The following is a 9,397-nucleotide window of genomic DNA, read 5'->3' as shown; positions in this document are numbered from 1 at the left end:
TTGGCTGTGGCTAGTAAATCTTTAATGAATATATTGGCGATTGTTAGTATTTGTGTTGGTGCGCTTTTTGTTTGCTTGGTAGGGTTGTATTTGTGCCACATGCGGTATGTTCATGTTAATTCTAATCCAGTACCCAATACTGAAATGGGACCGGTGGCTCAAAATCTAGAAGCGAATGAGAATCCAGACGCGGGAGAGGTACTAATGGCTCAAAATCAAGAGGTACTAATGGCTCAAAATCCAGAAACGGGAGCTCCAGAAATCATTGACATAGAGGGTTATGATGTCGGAAATGTGAAGTTTCCATTTCTAGTTCTTCAACAGGCCACTGGGAATTTTAGTGAGAGTAATATTTTGGGACATGGTGCCTCTGGGGTCACATATAGAGGGGAACTTGAAGATAGAAGCATCGCGGTGAAAAGAATGAAACTCTGGCGTGAAAGGAGGTCAAACCAACATTAAGCATAGACATATTGTGCATTTTCTTGGTCACTGTGTCACTAAAAGTGTAGGTGAGATACTATTAGTGTATGAATATATGTCTCAAGGGACATTGAGTCAGCATTTATTTGAATGGAAAAAGCATGAAGGTTGGCAACCTCTTAGCTGGGCCCAAAGGCTTACAATTTCCCTAGATATTGCCAAGGGAATCGAATATTTACATACTTTCGCGATTCGCGAGTTCGCTCATGGGAACTTAAGTTCTTCTAATGTTTTTCTTGGTGATGATATGAGAGCTAAGATCGCTGATTTTGGTCTGATTTCAAAAACAAGCTATGGAGAGAAGTCGGCCGAGTCAAAATTTGCAAGGTCTTCTGGTTATTTAGCACCAGAATTTGATGGTAAGAACTAACTCCCTTAAACATTTATTTTTGTCATGAAATTACATTTATAGTTATTAGAAGCGTGGAAGTTTCTATCGGTCCAATTTGACCCGCCCACCTGTCTGACCAATCTGAGATTTTATTATCTTGTTATAAAATTTAAACAACTAATAGAAATATAAACATATCATTTTTTAGTTATATATGGTTAAAATTAATTGGTGAGGTCAATTGTCCTACACAGTTACATTTTAATAAAACAATAAAGACTTTATATACAACAGAAAGCTGCAACTTGGCAATTAAAGATCATGTGTTAATTAGTAAAACATTAGAACCATTTAAATGCACAATCCTGAAAAGTTAACAAATAAATAAATATATTTTGATGGAAATGATATTAAATGAACTTAATGTAATTCAACCACTGTTTATAATGAGTTAATCCATACAATGCCTAATTTTATATATCAGCATAAAATCGTAGTATGTTAGCAATAGTTGCAACTAGAAGAATTAAAAGTGTAAAAGTAGTTTAGTGGGATTTATAGTGTCAATTCGTGTAAACGTTTGTAAGAGAACTAGTTAGTTAGTTGGCTAGTTAGTTGTATATGTACACAATCGAGATAACAGAATGAACTGCTCCGATTGACGGCTTCTTTGATTCTCCTCTAATTTTGTAACTCGGGTTGGAGTTGAAAGAAGTTTTATTTTTTCTTTTTTTCAAAAAAGAGTATTTATTAAAGTTATATTTAATTAAAGAAGCTTCATTAAAGCTAAATGAATAAAGAACTTTTTTTCAATTTTTTTGACCCGATTACATGTTGACCAATTGTTTATCTACTAAATCAACAAGTTACTTACCTTTTCTAATTTTGTCATGACAGGTACAGAGAAAGCGACAAAAGAGATGGACGTGTATGCATTTGGGATCATATTGATGGAGCTAATCAGTGGGCGACAAGCACTGGACGAAACTATCTTTGATGATAGTAGTCTCCTGGTTAACCGGTTTGCAATTACCCCAAACACAACCGCAGCTGACTTACCCGGTTGTGTAGATGAATATCTTTATCCCATGTGTGCTGAAGAGAAAACAATAGCTGAGATCACCAAAGTTGCTCGTCTGGCACGGGCTTGCACTGCAGCTAATCCGTCTGAAAGACCCTACATCAGATATGCAATGACTAGTTTGCTCAAAATTGTAGACGCATGGGAAAAACCTCTTGAATATAAGGAAGCGTCTTATGTTGAGCCGGACTTGGCCCCACTTACAAAAGCGTTTAGAAAGATGGTAGTGGGCGCGGGCGGTGAGGGTTCTTCTTCTATGAGTCAACCTTCTGGAAGTATTTGATTCATGTTATATGATGTTAGGGTTTGGGCTATGAAAAGTCTGTTTGTTCTAGTATGTTTAATAGGTAGAAGTATTTTGTTAAACATTTGATGGTGATGACTTTAATGGTGATGAAAATTTGATTTCCTATGGAAAAATTTGATGGATCAGTTTATTAATTTTTAGTATTTTCGGGAAATAAAAAAGTGTAATTGATGGTGCTAGTTTAATCTTTCTGTAATTGATGCAATGCTTGATTAAAAGCTATGTTATCAAGACCCGCAATGCATGCGCATTAGTTAGTGTCTTAGTTGTAGATTGATAAAATGAGCTTTTAAGACATCCAGGCTGCAAATTTGTTTTTACAAAACGATTGATTTAAATATGCTAAAAATGGTACACACCTTAGGCATAGCAGTTCTGTTTTAAGCCATCAATGTCCTTTCTATTGTGTGTAATCAAAGTGATGGTCACTCAAATTTATATCATATTACTTACTGCATTCATCCAAGGCCAAGCAATTGTTTTGTTTGCAAATACTACATTACCATTATTACAAAATTGTTATTCCACATTTCATATAAAAGAAATCCAACCACCTACATTATTATAAGTTAATTTTTTTGTTTGTTGTTTAAATACTATAAAAGCAAGGACAATATTTTCAACATTGCAATTGAAGAGGTAGGTCCCAGCAGAGACCAGTTGGTCCCGCAAGACTCACCTTGAACAGGGTTGTCTGCGCAAAGGCCATCTGCTCCCGCAGGACCCACCATGCTCATAGAATCTTACGCGCAGTACGCAAGCTGTACACGCAGGGAAAGCCTCCCAATGGTGAAGTACCCCGCCTGTTCCCGCAGTTGCGGATACAAGCCATCAGGGAAGGCTACCCGCAGACAGCAGGGCTACACGTACAAGACTAGCTACTTCAGCAGTCACGTGAAGGCATGAGCAAGGCGGGAACAATCCCGCCCAAATGAGCCAGTCTGATTCTGAAAGATCTTTTGTACCATACCTACCAAGGTATGGATAGGACAGACGATCTGACCAGAACAGCCCATGAGCCAATCACAGGGTGACAGCTCACCGACAACAGTGCGAGGAGGAGCACCCTCTAGTACTGTTTGTCACTATTAGCCGCTGCCTACTCACCAACCCTCACTGTGGAGCAGGCGCAGCCTACAGTTGGTGGAATAGTATTACTGTTGGCCGTAACCTATTCACCAACCAGCATGGCCTGCGTACAATCCACAGTCAGTGGGACGTGCATGGTCTACAGTTGGTGGAATAGTGCAGCCGACTTTATTACTGTTGGCTGTAACCTACCCACCAACCAGTATGGCCTGTGCGTAATCCACTGTTGGTTGAACAGGAATACTATTCAGCCGGCTGTACCTTCTAGAAAACCTACCTTCGGCTATAAATACTCCAATATCTTGGAATGGTAAGATCATCTACAATCTCGTATAACTTACTTGATAACTGCTCTTATAGTATTCATATACTTTTATATTCAAAGAGCAATATAGACTGATTCTCACGCCGGAGGGTGGTCACAAGGAGGAACCCCCCCTTCTCAGTGACGAGCTTACGGTGTCTGTTTTGCAGGTTCCCTGAAGTACAACTTACTCTGTTGGACCTAACCTTCGTGGGAAACATTACCTGGCCCCCAGATTACCTATAATCTGCCCGGGGTTACTTAGTGTTTCTTCATTGGCGCCATCCGTGCATAAAGCTAGAACTACATCCTTCTCCAGTTTTTCAAAACTTCCAAGATGACTAGAGAAATTCCGGTAACCACAACCCCAGCCACTGGGGTAAACACCGGCAACACAATGTTTACAAACACTACCCCAGCCACCCAAGCTGGGGCAAGTGAAATACATTTTACGAACACTACCCCAGTCACTCATGTAGGGGCAAGTGGAGTAAATATTCCACTGGGATTCACTGATGCCCAGCTGGAAAAACGACCTCGAGCCCCTCGCCAAACACTTGATCAAGTGAAGGCATGGGCCGAGGCACGTCAAAGAGAATTTCAGGCTGAGTTGGACGAACGCTTGCGTTCAGTCCAACAAGCTGAGGAATTCGGTAGTACTCGCCAGCACCTCAACATGAGTAGTGAGTACGAGTACTCAGACGGCGAGGGGGAAGACTCCGACACCGACGCGAACCCTCGCCATAGGACGAAAGGGAAGCGTAAGGAAACGGATCCCCAGCCAAAAAGGAATTTTGGGGAAGCATTCCAACCAGTCACAGAAAAAAGCGAGCGTGACTTCTCCAAGGCCTTTAGACCTACTGCTACAAACGCAGGAAGGTCAAAATTTGCAAGGGACATTGCAGAAGCAATCGCCCCGAGGAGTGCCAAACAAATGTCCAATATTGGCACATACGATGGTCTATCCGACCCAGATGACCATCTGAACAGGTTCATTGCGGGGGCAACCGTCAGTAACTGGACGGAACCCACGTGGTGCTACATGTTCCAGATGACTCTGGTAGGAGCAGCCAGAGCATGGTTCGACCGTTTACCGGTCCACCACATTTATGACTGGGCAGACTTCCAGAACAAGTTCAGTCAACAGTTTAGTCAACAGAGGAAACACACTGAGGAGCAGTGGACGATCCTCAACTGTGTCAGAGAAGAGGATGAATCCTTACTGGACTTCATCACCCGCTTCAACTCCAAGAAGGCGAGTCTGGGCAACATCAGTGAAGACCTCGTTCGCGCCGCTTTCATTCAGGGCGCTGAATACCCAGAACTCATCCGCACTCTGACGGGTAAAGACGGTATGCCATCCACGTGGGATGCCATAATGACGGCAGCCAAGCGCTTTGCCGAAACAGAGAAACAGCTGGGAAGAGATCTCCCCCACAATACAAACCTCTACACGCAGAGGACAAGGGAGAATAATGTAAGAACCGCCCGGCTAAACAAAAAGAGGCGGCAAGGTATTTGGCAGTCAAGGATAAACTTTGACGCCCCCTCAAGCTCTCGCCCTCTGGTTGGCGGAAGGGACAAAACGCACCCTTTGAACCGGAAAAAACCGCTGGACGCCACTCACCAAGAGCGTCACGGAGATATTTGCCACGGAAAAACTGCCATGGCCAAAAGCTCCAGTGATCCGACAGAAACCCAATGCGGATCAAAGCAAGTCTTGTGACTTCCATGGGACAAAGGGCCATAGCACTGAGGAGTGCACATCCTTGAGGGACATCGTCGAGACATTCGTCAAGGATGGGAGGCTCGCACACCTCGTGGCATCTATCAAGAAGGGAGGAAGGAACGACAACAGGTACAGGGGTAACGGACGGAAGCCCGTCGACATTAGCATCAACATGGTCCATGGTAAGGTCAGAGGAAGAAAGAGACCAATGACCGAACCATGCGCATGGAAGGAAGCAGAAGTGCGCTTCCCGCGAGTGCCGGGAGGCCCAAACAAAGAAGGCCCCATTGTCATTAAAAGCCAGCTGGGGCACTACATCACCTCCCGCACCCTCGTTGACAATGGCGCATCGTCGACAGTGATGTACAGGCAGTTCTTCGACAAGCTCGATGATGAAGACAAGGAACGCCTGGAGACGGTCTACGCTTCAATGGAAGGGTTTGACGGCAGCATGAACACTCCCTTGGGCATCCTATCTTTCCCCGTCACTCTCACTGATGGGAATTATTCACGCACGGAGGATGTGGATTTTGTTGTGATGAAAAAACCACATCATACGTATGACATCCTATTCGGGAGAGACGGGATGGCAAGATTCAACGCTGTGGTATCCTCAGTCCACGGCATGATGGGATGGCCAACAACTGAAGGCGTAGCGATGATCACGGGCATTCCCCAGGTATGCATCGCATCTGTCTCCTCTAAACCCAAACCGAAGATGGCCAAACAAACCGTCACTGAGCCTGAACAGTGGGCATTCAATGGGAAATATCCCGATCAGGCCGTTACCATTGGCCCGACAATTGTTGATCCAACACGCACCTTACTCAAGCGCTTACTGCAGCGAAACGCAGACATCTTCGCGTGGACACCAGCCGACATGACTGGTGTACCCCGGGGAAAGGCAGAGCATAAGCTCAAATGCGATCCGGCCGTAACGCCGATCGTACAAAAGCGCAGAGTAATGGGGCCCGAGCAAACCAACGCGTGCAGAACCCAAGTCAAGGAACTCCTTGATGCGGGCATCGTGCGCGTTAGCAAATATCAAACATGGGTTGCAAATCCCGTAATGGTACCGAAGAATAACAAACAATGGCGCATGTGCATAGATTTCAAAGATTTGAATAAAGCATGCCCCAAAGATTGTTATCCGTTGCCAGAAATTGATCTCAAGGTGGATTCGGTGGCACCATTTCGCCTTAAATGCTTCTTGGATGCGTATAAGGGGTACCATCAAATCCACATGGCTGTGGATGACCAGGACAAAACCGCCTTTCGGACGCCCGATGGCACATTTTGTTATAAAATGATGCCGTTCGGACTTAAGAACGCGGGGTCCACGTACCAACGACTAATGGACAAAGAGTTTCACGCCCAAATTGGGAGAAACTTGGAAGTCTATATGGATGATTTGGTCATCAAAAGCCCCGAGCCAGAGACGATGTTGAAAGACATTGAGGAAACTTTCAACACGCTCAGAAAGATAAACATGAAGCTCAACCCGAGCAAGTGTTCATTTGGGGTGGAAGAAGGGAAGTTCTTAGGGGTCATTATTACTAAAGATGGCTTCAGAGCGAACCCTGAAAAGGTCGAAGCCATTGTCAAAATGGAATCACCTACCACCATAAAACAGGCTCAAACACTTAATGGACGACTAGTCGCGCTTAACCGCTTTTTGGCAAACCATGCGGATAGGTCGTTCCCTTTTGTGTCAACACTAAGAAATTGTTTAAAGAAAACGCACTTCCGCTGGACACCAGAAGCGGAAGCAGCTTTCCAGGAGATTCGATCACGCCTGATCGAACTCCCAACACTCACAGCACCACAAGCGGGAGAGGAGTTAATCCTATACCTCTCCGCAACAGATAGAGCAACCGGGGCAGTCCTGCTTGTAGAACGAAAAGGCATCCAGATGCCAATCTATTATGTTAGCCGCGTGCTGGCAGACGCGGAAACCCGGTACTCTACCCTGGAAAAACTGGTCTTGGCACTTATACACGCTTCACGCAGGTTGAGACGATATTTCCAGGGTCACCCAATCACTATTCTCACCAACTTCAAACTCTCAAATGTTCTAGGCAAACCCGAGTTATCGGGACGCCTAGCCAAATGGGCAATTGAATTGGGAGAATATGCGATTCAATACAAGCCGAGACCAGCCATTAAAGGCCAGGTCCTGGCTGATTTTATTGCCGAAGTCCCCGCTGCGCGGGAGAAAGAGTGCCAGGAGGAGGTTCAACCCTCCCCAGCACACGAAATCGATGAGGTCTGGCGACTCTATACTGATGGAGCAGCTAGTAACGAGGGTTCAGGCGCAGGGTTAAAATTAACAAACCCAGCAGGCCAGGAATATACTTATGCTATTCGGCTGGATTTCCCAAGTACGAATAACGAAGCTGAATATGAAGCATTCCTGGCCGGATTGAGGATTGCGCGTAAAATGGGTGTAAAAAAATTTGGAAGCCCATGTAGATTCCATGCTAGTGGCAAACCAAATAAACGGGACGTACACGGCTGTAAATGACACAATGGCCCTGTACCTTGCCCAGGCCAAAGCCATCATGCGCGATTTTAATGATTGTAAAGTGATACATGTCAAGCGCAGCGAAAACAAATCTGCGGATGCGTTAAGCAAGCTTGCATCACTGGCCTTCACCCACTTGGGTAAGGACATCCGCGTGGAACTTCTCGAAACACCATCAGTCCCGCACAAGGAAATTTGTGTCATCCAAACCGGTACAGAAACATGGATGACCCCAATAATAAAATACCTTGAAGCAGGAACGTTACCAGAGTCGAAGTCACAGGCAAGAAAACTACGCTGTAAAGCACTGAATTATCAGCTGGTCAATGACACCCTTTACAGACGTAACTTTCTTGGCCCATTGTTAAGATGCGTGGACAACCAAGATGCTGACTACCTCCTAAGGGAGGTTCACGAAGGCATCTGTGGAGTACACGCAGGCCCCCGCGCTGTGGTAGCCAAGCTAAACAACGCGGGATACTTCTGGCCGGGTATGCATATGGACGCGTTGGCATACATCAGAAAATGCAGATCTTGTCAGCTTTACGCACCCAACACGCATCGCCCGAAAAATGAACTTGTTCCTGTCACTTCCTCATGGCCATTTCAGAAGTGGGCCATTGACGTGACAGGCCCATTTCCAACAGCAGCTGGGAATGTTCAGTTCCTAGTGGTGGCCATTGACTACTTCACCAAATGGATAGAAGCGAAACCTTTAGCCCAAACAACCGCAAAGCATATCAAAAAATTTATTTGGGAATTTATTATTTGTCGTTTTGGACTTCCACAGAATTTGGTAAGCGACAATGGCACCAACTTTGCTGACAAGAAGCTACAGCAGTGGCTGAAAGAACTTCAAATCACCCACACCTTTACCTCAGTGGCACACCCGCAAGGTAACGGTGAGGTAGAAAGAGCAAACAAGAGCATCGTCGAAGGCATCAAGAAAAGACTCTTGGAACACAGATCCGGCTGGGTGGACGAGCTTCCGCACGTCCTTTGGGCAAACAGAACGCTGAAGAAGACCAGTACGGGAGAAACCCCGTTCAGTCTCACTTATGGCACTGAAGCCATGATCCCAGTCGAAATCGGTTTACCCTCACCAAGGGTCTTAATCCAACCAGAAGACAATGATGCGGAAAGACGGTTAGACCTTATGCTAACCGAAGAGCGCAGAGACTTAGCCGCCGTGCGTGAAGAAAACTACAAACGACAAATGCAAAAGTACTACAACACGCGGGTAAAACTCTGCAACTTCAAGGAAGGAGACTACATACTGCGTAACAACGAGGCTTCGAACCAACAACGCCCAGGAAAGTTGGCCCCGATTTGGGAAGGGCCATACATCATCAAAGAAGTTCTGGGAAAGGGCGCGTACCGGCTCGAAAGGCTCGATGGCACTCCCATCCCTAGAACATGGAATGGAGCTCAATTACGCAAATGTTATATGTAGATCAATTCCAACTTGTAAAGAAAAGGCCTAGAGCCACTTCTAATGGAAATGATTCTCCTTTCATGATGTATTGATAGCTTGTAACCTATGAACTTC

General features: G+C 45.2%; 1 pseudogene; it reads left to right on the top strand.

Annotated features, from left to right (window-relative positions):
* Window positions 1–538: 538 nt before the first annotated feature.
* On the top strand, window positions 539–2,178 carry LOC143581155 (receptor-like kinase TMK4 pseudogene; annotated as a pseudogene).
* Window positions 2,179–9,397: the final 7,219 nt, after the last annotated feature.

This window comes from Bidens hawaiensis, unplaced genomic scaffold (genome assembly GCF_021521415.1).
Source record: "Bidens hawaiensis isolate Kalapana, Puna unplaced genomic scaffold, B.hawaiensis_p1.1 tig00030814_1, whole genome shotgun sequence".
Classification (NCBI taxonomy): Eukaryota; Viridiplantae; Streptophyta; class Magnoliopsida; order Asterales; family Asteraceae; genus Bidens; species Bidens hawaiensis.
Note: the sequence above shows the minus strand (reverse complement) of the source record. Positions and strands in the feature narration are given on the sequence as shown.